This window comes from Pinus tabuliformis, chromosome Q (genome assembly GCF_031772625.1).
Source record: "Pinus tabuliformis cultivar Carrire ecotype Pingquan chromosome Q, CPIR1, whole genome shotgun sequence".
Taxonomy (NCBI): Eukaryota; Viridiplantae; Streptophyta; class Pinopsida; order Pinales; family Pinaceae; genus Pinus; species Pinus tabuliformis.
In genome coordinates, this window is record NC_142296.1 from 917,021,620 (window position 1) to 917,036,564 (window position 14,945).

The window sequence follows — 14,945 nt, forward strand, 5'->3', positions numbered from 1 at the left end:
TTTGAGGGGTTTGCCCAGAGATATGGTAATCGCATATAAAAAACCCCCTCGTCTCTCAAAAAGACCTCCCATTTTTCCAATTCGTGACAGCGTGCGTTACCATGGGCCAACGGTCTGCGCGCTTGACCAAGGGTCCTCGTTGCTCCGCGCTGTTCACAAATTACAACTGCTTCGAGGATATTTCTGATAAGCTCGATATTTATAAGACTTGAAAACTTTGGCATGAATTTTACGGAGTTATGAAAACTTAGAGAGTGTTTTAGGATCCAATTCGGATCATGACCTTCCCACTAAAAAATATTTTGGACCATCAAAAGTTGGTTTTTAAGCATCAATCAAGTGAGGGTATAGGTTCCTCGCTTGCTCAATCTCTATCCACTTTGCACTGCTTGGTTTTGAACCTTTGAGTCCAATCCTAAGGTACTCAACATCCCCTTTACGCATAGTTCTTACCTTCCTATCTAGAACTGTATCTTCCTGCAACTCATTGAGATATTCAGGCAAAAGATCATCAATAGAAGGCAATTGACTCTGCTCTTCGGGATCTTCAATCAATGAAGGTTCAAATAGTCTCAAGCTATCTATATTAACAACTGAGTAGATGTGCATGTAAGATGGTAAATCAAGGCGAAAAGCATTCTCACCAATCTTCTCAAGTATCTTGAAAGGTCCATACCTTATTAGCTTCAACTTCTTTCCTTCACCGTGCATTCTGTCTTTACTGATATACAACCAGACTTGATCACCAACTTGGAAACTATGCTCAATCTGATGCTTATCATGCCTTGCCTTGTACTTGGCTTGGCTCTTTTCCAGCTGTTCTTGTACTGCCTAGTGAATCTCTTGGATTTGTTCAATGAACTTGGTTGCCTTGTCCACATCACTGTGTCCATCAACTGCTATGTCTTTACCAAAGACAAAATCCAAGGGAGACCTTGGTGTGAAACCAAAACAGGTCTCAAAAGGAGATCTCTGTGTAGAAGAATGTTTAGCTCGGTTGTAAGCATGCTGCACATAACACAAATGTTCATCCCAAAGCTTGGGATGCTCACAACAATAGCCTCTGAGCAACTAGATCACTGTCCTATTGACCACTTCTATTTTTCCATCTGTTTGCGGATGAAAAGTTGTGCTCTTCTTTAGTCTGATGTCCATCAATTCCCACAAACTCGACCAAAATTTCCCAACAAATCGAGAGTCTCGATCAGATATAATGGAAGTGGGTAATCCAAAATGAACCCATACATGCTGAAAGAACAACTTTGCAATTTGTTCAACTGTAATCTGTTTGTTACAAGGTATTAAAATACACATTTTGCTAAACCTATCCACAACAACATATAAATAGTCATGACCTTTTCTAGATTTAGGCAGTCCCCCAACGAAGTCCATGGAAATACTTTCCCAAGGATGAGAAGGAACTGGTACTGGAGTGTACAGGCCTAGTTTTCTATTGTTGGGCTTGCTTTTAGCACACATGGTAGACCCTCTTACATATCTAGAAACGATCTCATTCATTTTTGGCCAATAACAAAATCTTTGCAGTTGTGCAACTGTTTTACTTACACCAAAGTGACCTGATATTAGAGAAGTGTGTGCTTCTCAAATTATCTTTACTCTTTTAGTTTGTCGAATGCATAACTTTCCAAAATGATACAAGAGTTGGTCCTTGACATGATAATCCAATTCTTCTACTTGTTTGCCCTGACTTAAAGTTGCATATACATCTTTAAAATCTATATCTTGAGCATACTGTTCAATGTAGCTTTCATGCAATACTAAATTATGCTTAAGTATAGTAGATGCATTTATGATTGGTCTGGACAACATATCTACAACTTTATTGTGTATGCCCTTTTTATATCTGATAACAAGATGAAACTGTTGTAGAAAACCCATCCACCTATAATGTCTTGATTGCTGCAACTTAATTTGTGAGTGCAAATATTGAAGTGGTTGATGATCACTATGTATAACTGTCTCTTTGCCCATTAGATAATGTTTCCACTTTTTCACACTTTGTACTAATGCATACAATTCTTTATCATATGTGGGATAGTTAACTACTGTAGAATTAAATGCCTCAGAATGATAACATATGGGTTTACCGTGCTGCATCAACACCACTCCCATGGCATAGTCACTAGCATCCATTTCAATCTCAAATGGTCTTTGAAGATCGGGTAGTGCTAGTACTGGTGATGTACTAATATTTTCTTTCAAGGTGTCGAAGGCTTTCTGTTGTTTGCCTCCCCACTGAAACACCTTGTTCAATCCTGTTAAAGCATGTAAGGGAGCTGCAATCAAGGAAAAGTTAGAAATAAACTTTCTCCGATACTGTGCTGCTCCTAGGAAGCTTCTAACTTCTATAGCAGATTTGGGTTTAGGCCAGTTTACAATCACTGCAACCTTAGAGGGATCTATCTTCAATTCACCACCCCTTACCTTAGAGGGATCTATCTATGACCCAAATAATTCAAAGATGTTTTTGCCAAATTCACATTTTGAGAGCTTAACATAAATATTTTCTCTTTTCAAAACATATAGAGTCTGCTTTACATGCTTCAAATGTTCTTCCCATGTTTTACTGGATATAAGAATGTCATCTAAACATACAATGACAAAATCATCAATAAAAGGTCTGAGTACATCATTCATTACTCTCATGAAAGTAGCAGGAGCATTAGTTAAGCCAAAAGGCATAACCAACCACTCATACAATCCTCGTTTTGTTTTGAAAGCAGTCTTCCATGCATCTTTCTCTGCAACTCTAACCTGATGATAGCCACTATGCAAGTCCAACGTGGAAAAATAAACAGCTTCTTTCAACTAATCTAATAGATCATCTATGCGAGGAAGGGGATAACTATTTTTTATTATTATCTAATTCAGTGCTCGGTAATCAATGCACATTCTCCATGAGCCATCTTTCTTTCTCACCAAGACAATTGGAGACCCACATGGTGATGTGCTAGGTCTTATGAACCCTTTCTCAAGCAGCTCCTGTACCTGCTTCTTGATTTCTGCATTCTCTAAAGCGGACAACCTGTACATTCTGATGTTAGGAAATGGAGCATCTTGCTACAAATTAATATCATGTACTATTTCCTTTTTGGGTGGAAGACCTTTAGGTTCTTGAAATAGTATATCATATTCTAAAACAACTTTTTCTAAATCAACTTGTTTTTTAGCATTACAACCCTCAAATATACTGGTTTTGTCAGGTTTCTTTTCATTTACAACCATCAGTAAAAATTGTTTGCATGAATTTACAATTCTTTTCATCTGCCCCGAGTTTATGAGAGTATAATTATTCTTGAGTTCATGAGCTCTTACAATATATTTTATTCCATCTTTAACGAGTTGATACTTGTTTTTTGCTCTATAGAAAATAGCTTTTCTATCATACAAGTAAGGACTTCCTAAAACAATTCCACATAGATCCAAAGGAACTATATCTAACTCAACCTCATCTACAAATGATGACCCAAAAGAAAACTTAAGTTTACATTGTGTAGTCACTTGTAGCTTTGCTTTATCACATAACCATCCTAATGGATATGGATTCTTGTGAGGTATGGTTAGTAATCCCAGCTTCTTTACAATTGCTTCAGAAATTAAATTTACTTGTGAGCCACTATCAAACAAGGTATCAATCTTTTGATGCTTAGAAATAACTCGAATATGAAAAATTTCATGTCTTTTCCTCTCATTTTCTTCATTATCAGTAGATTGTGCAGAACTAATAGTAGATGCTTCAAAATGTTTACCTTTTATACCTGTGGTTGCGATCGTTGTTTCATCCCCTGAGTCTGACGCCAAATCTTTTTGAATAGTTGTAGTAGTATTTTTCTTTTTGCCATCGTACTTATTGGGTTTCAGCTCCGGATGTAGAATCCAGCAGTGTTCATCATCATGCCCATATTTATTGCTGTGAGTGCATGAAGATTTGGTCTTTTGTACAGTATTTGTCTTCCTCTCTTTCCATTTCTATTTTCTCTTTTCCTTATTCTTGCTTGCAGTGGGTTTTGATGATCCCCCAACTTCTGGGTTCACATTCTTGCCTCTAGCCTATAGATGTGTAGCCTGAACAGATACCTCATCTATGCTAGTGGGATTAAACATGAGAATGGTGTGCTTTAAATAGAAATGCAGACCACCTATATACTTCAACAAAGTTTTAGGTGAGTCTAAAGAAATTCCTAAAATCAAATCTCTTTTCCTAAATTCTTGAGTGTAGACTTGTACAATTTTCCCTTTTAATTGGTGAAGAGTTTGCCAGCTCATCATGGCTTTCTGCATATAGGATAGTGGATAGAATTTCTTTTTAATTGCAGAAACAAATTCACTCCAGACAGAAAGAATTTTACCATGCTTCTTCATGTCAGCTTGTGTCCTGCCTTCCCACCATACCAAGGAAGTGCCTCCAAGGCGTAGGCTGGCCAGATGAATCTTACTCTTGTCCGAATCAATGCTTTGCACTGTGAAATACACATTAATTTGTCTAATCCAAATATCCAGCTTCTCTGCATTTAACTCTCCATCATATATTGGCAAATCAAATTTAACATCTAATTTAATCAAAGATGTTTTCTTTTTATTTTCAGGGCTATTAGGAGGTGTGGGAAGTTTTTCTTCTTTCCCTTTGCCTTTAGAGTGGTCATGGAGGAGAGATTCTTCTACTCCTTTATCTTGTTTGGAGTTTGATGAATCTTCATCTCTACCTTTCTTAAATTCTCTATACATTTCTTCTACCATGGCTTTCATGGTCAAGAAACTGTCCATGAACCGGGAGTCGGATGCCAAGGGACTTTCTTTTGACATTTTCCTCTTAGGATAGACTCTTCCAATTTTTGAGTTAGCTTCAACCAACTCTCCTTCTCCTAATTTAAGCTTTGATCTAGTTAACATTCAACAACAAAATCTAGCACAAGCTTGTCTAACCTTAGTAACATAGAGCTCTGATACCACTTGATCTGGAATTGATCCAAGACAAACAATTAAGGTATTAAAAACTAATGTGCATGGATGTCTATGTTATTTTATGCAACAGATCAATAATATTGCGAAATACACAGACACTAAAGCAGTTAGAGAAAACATAATAGGAAAACATATAAACAAAAAACGTTTAATAAGGAGGTCACCCGATACTCCGAGGCTACGTCTCCTGGTCCAGCCTTCAGTGGTGGCCTCTCTATTGTGTTTTCAAAGAAGATTTTTTAGAAAATAGTGAGCTCAATTTGAGTCTCACTCAATAGATATAAATCAGTAGGACTGTACTTGGATCCCCCAAGTCTCTGGAGTACACAGACTCTCCTTATTGAAACTCAACCTCTACTGGTCACAGTAGTATGAGCCCAAACTGAGACTCATACATGACAGGCATGTACAAAGGAGTTCACTTGAACCTCTCAAGCCTTCTCTGGGGTACATAGACTCTCTGACTCTCTCTGGCTCTGTTTCGATGCTGCCTTTTCTCTGCAGGTCAGCTCGACTTCCTCTCTCTATTCTCTGCTCTTAGCTTTCTTAACTCGCTTTTCTCACTGCTTGCTTTGTCTCTGTTAGTTTGTGGCTTTAAAGCCAATCTACTTTCTAACTATTCGTTTCTGCTTCCCGGATTTCTGGTTCCCTTACCTCTTTCCTTTTGAATTCCTCTGTTCGGTGTCATCATCACTATGTAATGCCTCACAGGGAGGTGGCCACCTGTTTCATAACGAACTAAGTTTCAGTTCTCTTGGAAATGTTTGAACTGTTGTTATTTCTGTTTTCTCCTAGATTGCTGTGAAACACGAATCTTTGCCAACTCATTGTCCATGCCGGACTTCAAACTTTATACAACTTGGCCTGTTTACCTCATTGAATCCGGTCATCCATCAGATCGCATTTCCGCCGTCAATCTGGGGCCTCCAGATCCTACGGTCTCCATCCATATCTGGCGGGTAAGTAGCATGAAGTTTACCCATCCAATGTGAGCAGTTTTCTCTCTCTTCCACCAGACACGTGGCACCTATTGTGTGGCATCGGGCGGGACTCAGTTGAAACCGCTTTCGGCTTGAAGCCCTTTCGATATCCTGTCAGTTTTTGTGTGGGACCCCGCCTATGACGGAATCAGCGCGATATCCGTACGTTTTATAACTTTTTGGTTCTAGGTCACTCGGGGCTTTTCCTTCTTTGAGGGGTTTGCCTAGTGATATGCGATTAGTGACTTGGTGCTAATCACATATCAGAAACCACCCCCGTCTCTCAAAAAGACCTCCCATTTTGCCAATTCGTGACAGTGCGCATTACCGTGGGCCAACAGTCTGCGCACTTGACCGAGGGTCCTCGTTGCTACGTGTTGTTCAAAAATTACAACTGTTTCAAGGATATTTCTGATAAGCTTGATATTTATAAGACTTGAAAACTTTGGCATGAATTTTATAGAGTTATGAAAACTTAGAGAGTGTTTTAGGATCCAATTCGGATCAGAGAGGGAGAAACTACTAAATTGGGAACACTTATGATATGATTTGGTATAGGAGAAAATAAGGTGGAATACTAGAGATGGGACTTCATCCAAGGGTGAGGATGAAAAAAACTTTGCATTGGTTGGAAAGGGAAAGAAGGGAAAAGGGAACAAATCTCAATCATGTTAAAATATGAAACTGCGATGAAATTCCACTTTGGACATGTCAGTTTATGTATATAATGGTTGCATTGAATTCCTATTTTTGATAGGACCAAAATCAACCTAAATATCACTCAAAATGGATAACAAGAAGTGTACTTATGAAGAATAAAACCCTCATGTGCACATTTGACAAGGTCGACCCTAAAGCAATGTGGACACCTTTGGAAGGCTAGAAATACAAGTGGCCTCTACCTCTTTTGGATAACATCATGAGACACACTTCTATCTTGGTTTTTGGCTCGCACAAGTCTAAGGCTCATCCATGGAGGAATAGGTTCGCTCTGAGGTCAAATTGCAGGGTCTAAAGCTTGCATCTCAGTTTTATGGTTTTGGTCCATAGTTGCAAGCATAGAACAAGATGCAATCGACCTCAATCGCTTCGATATAATCTCATCCATCTGACTGGAGCATTCTAGTTGCACGGAAAAATCTCTATCCATGCAACTGGGAGTTAGGGCTTCAGAATCACTGTCACTTGCTTCCCTCATACTAGAACCAACCCCAGGCACTCGCATGCCAGGCTTAAGGGTGCGACTAGGTTGTTATAGTCACTCGCATGACTCCTCCTCCTTGCGACTAGGACTTAAATGATGGAATCTTAGTTGTATGAATATTTTTCTTAGTGACTGCGGGGTTTCAGCAGTTGACTATAGACAATGACAGTTCATTACAGACTTCAAAATCATTTTTTTTAGTATAAGATTTGGTGGGTTCATTTATGGGTGTTGTAGGTTTTTTTGCTAGTTAGTTGCATAGATGAATATGTGGATCATTGTACTTTTTTTTCTAAATAATTTGATGACAATCTAAGAAGAAGAAGAATTTGAAAGGGTTTTCCCCATAGTGGGTTTTTCCCTGGTCTCTGACCAATCTTGGTGTCTCTATGTGCGAATTATTTTCTTCTATTATTCCTTTATGTTCCACTGCATTGATGATGATGATATTGTTCTTTCTATATAATTGCATATGTTTCTTAATAATCATGTAAATATGAATAATGTTATGATGTTATGGGGTGAAATTAATGTGTTAATGAATAAATGCAATTATCAAATAAAATAAAAATACATCCCTAAGAAAAATTAACAAATCCAAACCAGAATCTAACCGAGGGGGAAAGAAGAAATATTTGTCCAAAATTAAATGCTTCCATTGTCATGAATTTGGGCACTATTCCATGAATTTTCCACACAAAAAGGCTGGAAACAAGACCTCGGGAGGAGAAGCAGATGAAACCTTGGCTTCATAGTTTGAGCTTGATTTTACCCTCATTGAATGCATGACTAGCACAGTGATGGGGAGATTGTGGTACTTGGATGCAGGTGCATCATTCCACATGACAGGGTGTAAATAATTTTTCAGTGACCTAGAGGAGAAATACTTGCATATGCACATTATGTTGGGAGACAACTGAGGATACAACACGACTAGGATTAGTACAGTCACCTTTCTGAAGGAATCGGGCTCTCCTCTAAGGCTCAAGGATGTCATGTTCATTTCGGGCCTAAATAAAAATATCATATTTGTTGTAGTTTTGGAAGACCATGGTTATGATGTGATATTTAGCAAAGGAAAGGCATTCCTAAGACACAAATCCACGGGACAAGTGAAGAAGATTGGGGTTCTTGTGAAGAACATGTATAAGCTATATGTGGAAGACTATGTTGCATTAATCACAAAGGCAGAGAAGGTGCAGAGTTGCATTATTGGTGAAATGTGGCTCAAAAGACTTGGCCATTTACAATATGGCACCCTGAAGATTATGCAGCAAATAACCACAGGCCTCCCCAAAGGAGCACTTAAGCAGTAGGATGTATGCAAAGTATTTACTTTGGGGAAGTACACAAAATCCTCATTCCATGATCAGGATAACAAAGCACATATAGTCTTGGAAAGGATACTCTGATGTTTGTAGACCTTTCTTGATAGCCTCCACTGCCATAAACAAATATTTTTTTATATGTATTGATGACTTCTCAAGGAAGTGTTGTTCATATGGAAGAAAGATGAGACATTCTCCAAGTTCATAGAATTTAAGGCACTGGTTGAGAAAGAAATTGGAAAGAAGGTGAAGGCTCTCAAGAGCGATAATGGAGGCGAGTATGTGTCAGATGAATTTAGAAAAAATTGTGCAAAAGAAGGCATTTGACGAGATTTGACAGCACCCCACAACCCATAGCAGAATGGGGTGGTTGAGAGAAAGAATCATAGCATTGGTGGAGCAGCAAGGGCGTTGTTGCATGACCAAGGCCTACCTCTACATTTGTAGGATGAAGTATGCAACACAATAGTCTATTTTCAGAACCACAATCCTCATTGGATTCTTTGTATGATTACATTGGAGGAGGATTTCTCAAGGAGGAAGTTGGATGTATCACACTTCAGGATTTTTGGAGCCTCTGTTTACTGCCATGTCTCCAAAGAATCAAGGAAGAATCTTGAGCCGACAGAAAGAATGGGGGTATTTTTGGGTTACACAGAAACTCCTCACAACTACTGTGTGTACTTTCCATCCCTCATAATGATAGTTGTGTGAAGGGATGTAAAGTTTGATGAGGAGAAAGCAATGTGGTGATCTCTTGAGAGGGAGCTTTAGATCCATCAGAAGAGGAGATTTTTACCTCCAAAGGAGGAACCTCGTAAAGTTGTGGAGTAGCCACAAATTGAGGAGTAGAGTGTGGAGACAATCATTCAAGAAGAACCATCCAAAGAAGGTAGGAAAAGAACTAGGGAAGAAAAGATACTTATGCAGGATGCAAGGAAGAACATGGGTACTCCTTCAAATCAGTGTAGGCAGAGAAAGCCACCTGATCAGTACACTTGCTACATGGTTCTCATAACTAATCTTGTAGAGACTAATTCATCCTCTTTTGAGGAAGAAGTAGAGAGAAATTTATATGGGTTGATGCATTGGAGGAGGAATACGAATCCATTGTAAAAAACAGTGTTTTGGAAGTCATCCTTAGACTAGCATATAAATTAGTTGTGGGTTCAAGATGGATCTTCAAAGTGAAGTAGGAAGCAGACAGAAGCATAGAGAAGTACAAGGCCATATTTGTGGCTAAGGGGTACTCCCAAGTTGAGGGAATTAACTATGAGGATACCTTTGCTCTTGTAGCAAGGTACTCATACATTAGATCAATTCTTGCTCTTGTTTCATATATGGGGTGGAAGATCCACCATATGGATGTAAAAAAACATTCTCAATGGGGTTATTGAGGAGGAGGTGTACATCGAGCAACCAGAATGCTTTGAGACATTTGATTGGGAGTCTCATGTGTGAAGACTCAAGTGAGCATTGTATAGTCTCAGACAAGCATCTTGTGCTTGGTACACCAAGATCGATAGCTCTCTCACCGATTTGGGCTTCACCAAAATTGAAGCGGATGAAAAAATCTATCATATTTTGGTAGAACATAAATTTCTTATTATTTTCTTATATGTTGACGATTTGATTTTAAATTGTGATGAATAGTTGATTAGGTCTTGCAAGGAGGACCTTGCAGGGGATTTTGAAATGAAAGACATGGGTCTCATGCACTACTTCCTTGGTTTGGAAGTATGGCAAGGCGATGTGGAACTGTTTGTATCTCAAGGTAAGTATGCCAATGAGATTCTTTAGATATTCTACATGGGGAGTTGAAAACCCATGGAGACACCTCTAGTGACCAAATGGAGGAAGAAAGATGTCACTTCATGTGAGGAAGTGGATGCTACCATTTATCGATAGTTAGTGGGTTCACTCATGTATCTTGTGAACACACGACCAAATATGTGTTATGCAGTCAACCAACTGAGCCAAGCTATGGTTAACCCAACTAAATTATTTTGGAAGGCAACTAAGTATGTTTTACGGTACCTCAGAGGCACTACCTAGTTTGGACTATGGTACAGAAAGACAAAGGGAGTGGTGTTGTGTGGCTTCAAAGATGCATATTGGGAGGGGAGTCCATCAGACTAAAATAGTACATTAGGTAGAATTTTCAGTGTTGGGTTTGTAGTTGTTCCTAGTACAGCAGGAAGCAAAGATATGTGGCGCTCAGCTCAGCAAAAGCAGAATACATGGCTACAAGTCAAGCGGCATGTGAGGTGACCTGGATGAGAAAGATACTTGTTGGATTGTTTGGTCAAATGATGGATCCAATTGTAATCTAATGTGATAATAAGAGTTGCATCAAGCTCTCTGAGTATCTTGTTTTTCACGATCAATCCAAGCATATAGATATTCAATATCATCATTTACGAGACTGTGTGCAGAGGCGGATAATGTTGCTACACTACATTCCTACAGAGGAATAATATGTTGACATTTTGACAAAGGATTTGTCAAGAGGGAAGTTCGAGTTTCAAAGGTGCAGGATAGGGGTGGTTGATAATCCCTTTCTTGTTGAGAGGGAGTGTTGAAAAATGCTGCAAGAACTTTTCAATTTGATTTCGCCTTGATTAAATTGACAAAATTTGAATTTCCATGTCAATAGACAACCTGGATGTTGTTTACTTGTGTGACATGGCTTATGTCACCCATTTTACTCAGTAATTTTGAGTTGGAGGAGTTAGAGTTCAGTTAATAATGTGTGATTGTTAATTTGTAGCAATCAAAATCATTTATCTCAAGTTGTTTTCAGTTAAACTAGTTCCAAATGTTGAAGGAACTAGTGGAAGGGTAGTTGTGCAGTGGGACTTCAGTCAAACTCAGTGATAATCTAGTTAGTTGATCAATCAACCCAAAATAGCTAGTGCATGAAGAGAATTTGAGTTCCCCGGCTATGGTCAAGATTCCCAGGTAGTGTAACATTAGTTTTAGACTAGTCTTGAGTGTACAGGTGTTGCATGCAGTCGAATGATCAACCTTGGGAATTGTGTAATCCATTTTGAATCAATTCCTAAATAATAAGGGCCTAATTTCTTAGGGATTGTGCAAGGAAATAGGGGCTCAAGAAGAGGCATAAATTGAATAATTTTGGGTCAAAGCTTCTCAGTGAGTATAGGGATATGTTATTCACTTGCAGGTTGTGCTCAATTGAGCATAGAAATTGTAATACATCTCTATTCATTAGAAGAATGCAAGCATACATTGGGGTTTTTAGCATATTTCTTTCCCCATGAAAAAATATTGTGTGCATGTGTTTTATTTCTTACTACATGTTTGATATTTTTGTTCTAAATTGTGCATTTTCTTCCGCATAGCAGTAGAGTAGGTTTGTGTCTTGTGATTTTGATTAAAATGTCATGAGAAGTTCCAAATATACATCATAATTTCTACACAAGGCCCCTATTTCCTTGCATAAATCATGAGGATATTGTCCCCTATTCTTTATGAATTTCCTCCAAATTGATTATGCAATTCCAAATGATTGATCACTGATTGCAAGAAATACTTGTACACTCAACACTAGTTTACAATTGATGTTACACTGCCTTGGAATCTCCATCACAGCTGATGTCCAAAAATAAGCATGAAGTGCGGAGCTTTATGGGTTTAGCCGGCTACTACCGAAGGTTTGTAGAAGGATTCTCCAAAATCGCAAAACCTATTACAACTCTCTAGCGTAAAGGAGTTAGGTATGAACGGACTGAAGAATGTCATAGGTCATTTTTTGAACTTAAAATATTATTAACCAATGCACCAATCTTGTGAGTACCTGATATGGACAAAGATTTTACTATGTGTACTGATGCATCCAATCAAGGATTAGGTGTAGTATTAATACAAGATAGAGACGTAATAGCATATGCCTCAAGGAAATTAAAGCTTCATGAAGAACTCCATGCCACACACGATTTAGAGTTAGCCGCGGTAGTTCTAACTTTAAAGATATGGAGGTACTACTAGGTAGGGAGAAGTTTTATGCTCAAAAGTTACCATCAAAGTCTACAATATTTTTTTATCTAACAAGATTTAAATGCTAGACAAGTTAGACGATTGAGTGATAGTCCTTGGCATTGTCTTTTTAGTAAGGGGACTGTTAGAAGGTTGGGTCAACTCATCATTAATTTGAATAATAAGAGGATTGAATTACATAAAGGAAAAGCAAGGAATGTAGTGGTTCCATAAACTATATATAGTCTTGTGAACGTTAAGATTTCATTTCATATAATAAATAACACTAGATGCAAATGAGTAAAAGTCAAAGAAGTTACGAGATAACAATATAGAAAAGTGTCTAAAGGGGCATATAATATGGAAATAGATAAATGATACAAATAAAATTAGTAAAACGCGATACAAGCATAATAGGGATAGAAAAAGTTAAAAAAAAAAAAAAAGACAAATGTGTATAATAAATAAAATATATATGAAGAGTAACACATGAGCATGTTATTTCAAATGATTATGTTTTGTCATGTATGTTTAATTAAATATGCGCATAATGTTAGTACATGGATACACATATGAATTATGTTATGAATAAGATTTCTAGATATGATGTTTTACTTATGAGCATGTGTGACTATGTGAAAGACCATAGATTTCTAAATATTGATGAGATGGATATAATTATAGTGATCACACTTTACTATTTGATGTGAAAGTTAATTGCAAGTATCTTGCTTAGACATAGCAAAATATGTTACATGAACTTAAAGATCAACATCATAGATGGCAACATACTAGGAATGCATGGAAACTGTTATCAGAAAACAATTAGTTTTGTATATATTGATGCATATGTTATAATGTGTGGGCAAGTGTTTACGTTGCAGAAAGCTACCAAACCGACCATGTGATGACAAAAATCCAAGAACAATTGAGATTCGATGAGATTCCATGATAATGTGTTAACCCTAGACCTACTAGGAGGGGTGGAGGTGTTGCCCACCATTTATCCTCCAAAACCTAGAGCCATGGGAGGAGTGTGCGAGTCACGCTCCCCTAGACGTGTGATGATGACTTCCATATGCCTACTAGGAAATCAGGTCGATGTAGTCGACACTGAGATCTATGAATGGTTAGGTTAGTATAGCTAACGCCATGAGATATTTCAGTAGAGGACGGATAGGATGGGAGCGGAAGAGATTAGGAAGGATATGATGATTCTAGAATAGTTTGGGAACTTTGTTGGGGCATGACATGACTACTAAATTTGTAAACCAATAAATGATCAAAACATACATGTTCAAATGTTCTCACAATATAAATGAGAATTTAATCACAGGACACAATCCTTATATGAATATATTAAAAACTAAAATAATTATTGATATACTATATAAACCCTAACTTCGGGACGAAGTTTTTTGAAGGAGGGGTGTATGTAACGACCCATCTTGAATTTTGGACATAATAAGAGTATTAGCATGCGTACAAGGCATGCATATGATAGCTACATATGCATGCATCACATGCATTGCACTATTATACTTACTAACTGATTATGAATGATGTCTAAATAAAGGATAAACAAATAAATCATTTAAATCAAAATATACTAGATTGAATATGTAAACCATTAAGAAGGTAGATCGTGTCCTAAACATGACACACTAAAAAAATAGTAAATATCTCTTTATTATTTTAGTTATTAAATAGTATTAATACTTATCATTTTGATGCTAAATTATTCTTATTAATAACCATGTCATTAATGTACATAAATTATTGTTTGAAATAATCATATAATTAAACAAAAGCTTATTTAAAAGATATTTTAATTTAATTAAAATAAATTAATTAATTCATCCATATGTTAAAATAAAGCAATAATAAGGAAACATCCAGAATGTATGATGATGGCAGCCTAAGGAAGCATGAGTCAGTGGAAGGCAGGAGGAGGTTGACATCAAGGTGGTTGGAAGGCAGTGGATTTAAACATATAAGGAACGAAGGAGGGCGGAAGAAAGACACACCATTTTTGTTTCAAACCGTGGGAAGTTCATTTTGAGTTGGAGAGAGATAGAGGAGGAAGTTCTAACAGAATCATAGACATTGAGCTTGATTGTTCTTGGGGTTTTGGGCACGGGACCAGAAGACCTGTCTTCTGGATCTGGGACCGTATAGGTAGACCCCCGATAGGATGGGAGGAAAATGGCGGTTTGGTAATTGCAGCAGCAGGAACAACACTAAAAAACATCTTCAACTGATTTCAATTGATTTCCAGCACGAGTAGGAGTTGTGGCAGAGCAGACAAGTTGGTACTCAATAGAAGAATAATGGATAAATTTTGTATTAAAATTTCATATTTGTGAGTAAAAATATTGTTAAACTCTGTTAAATTTCGAATTTAAGGCTTCATAGTTTTTCTGAACATGAATTTGCTGGACCATGTTAAAT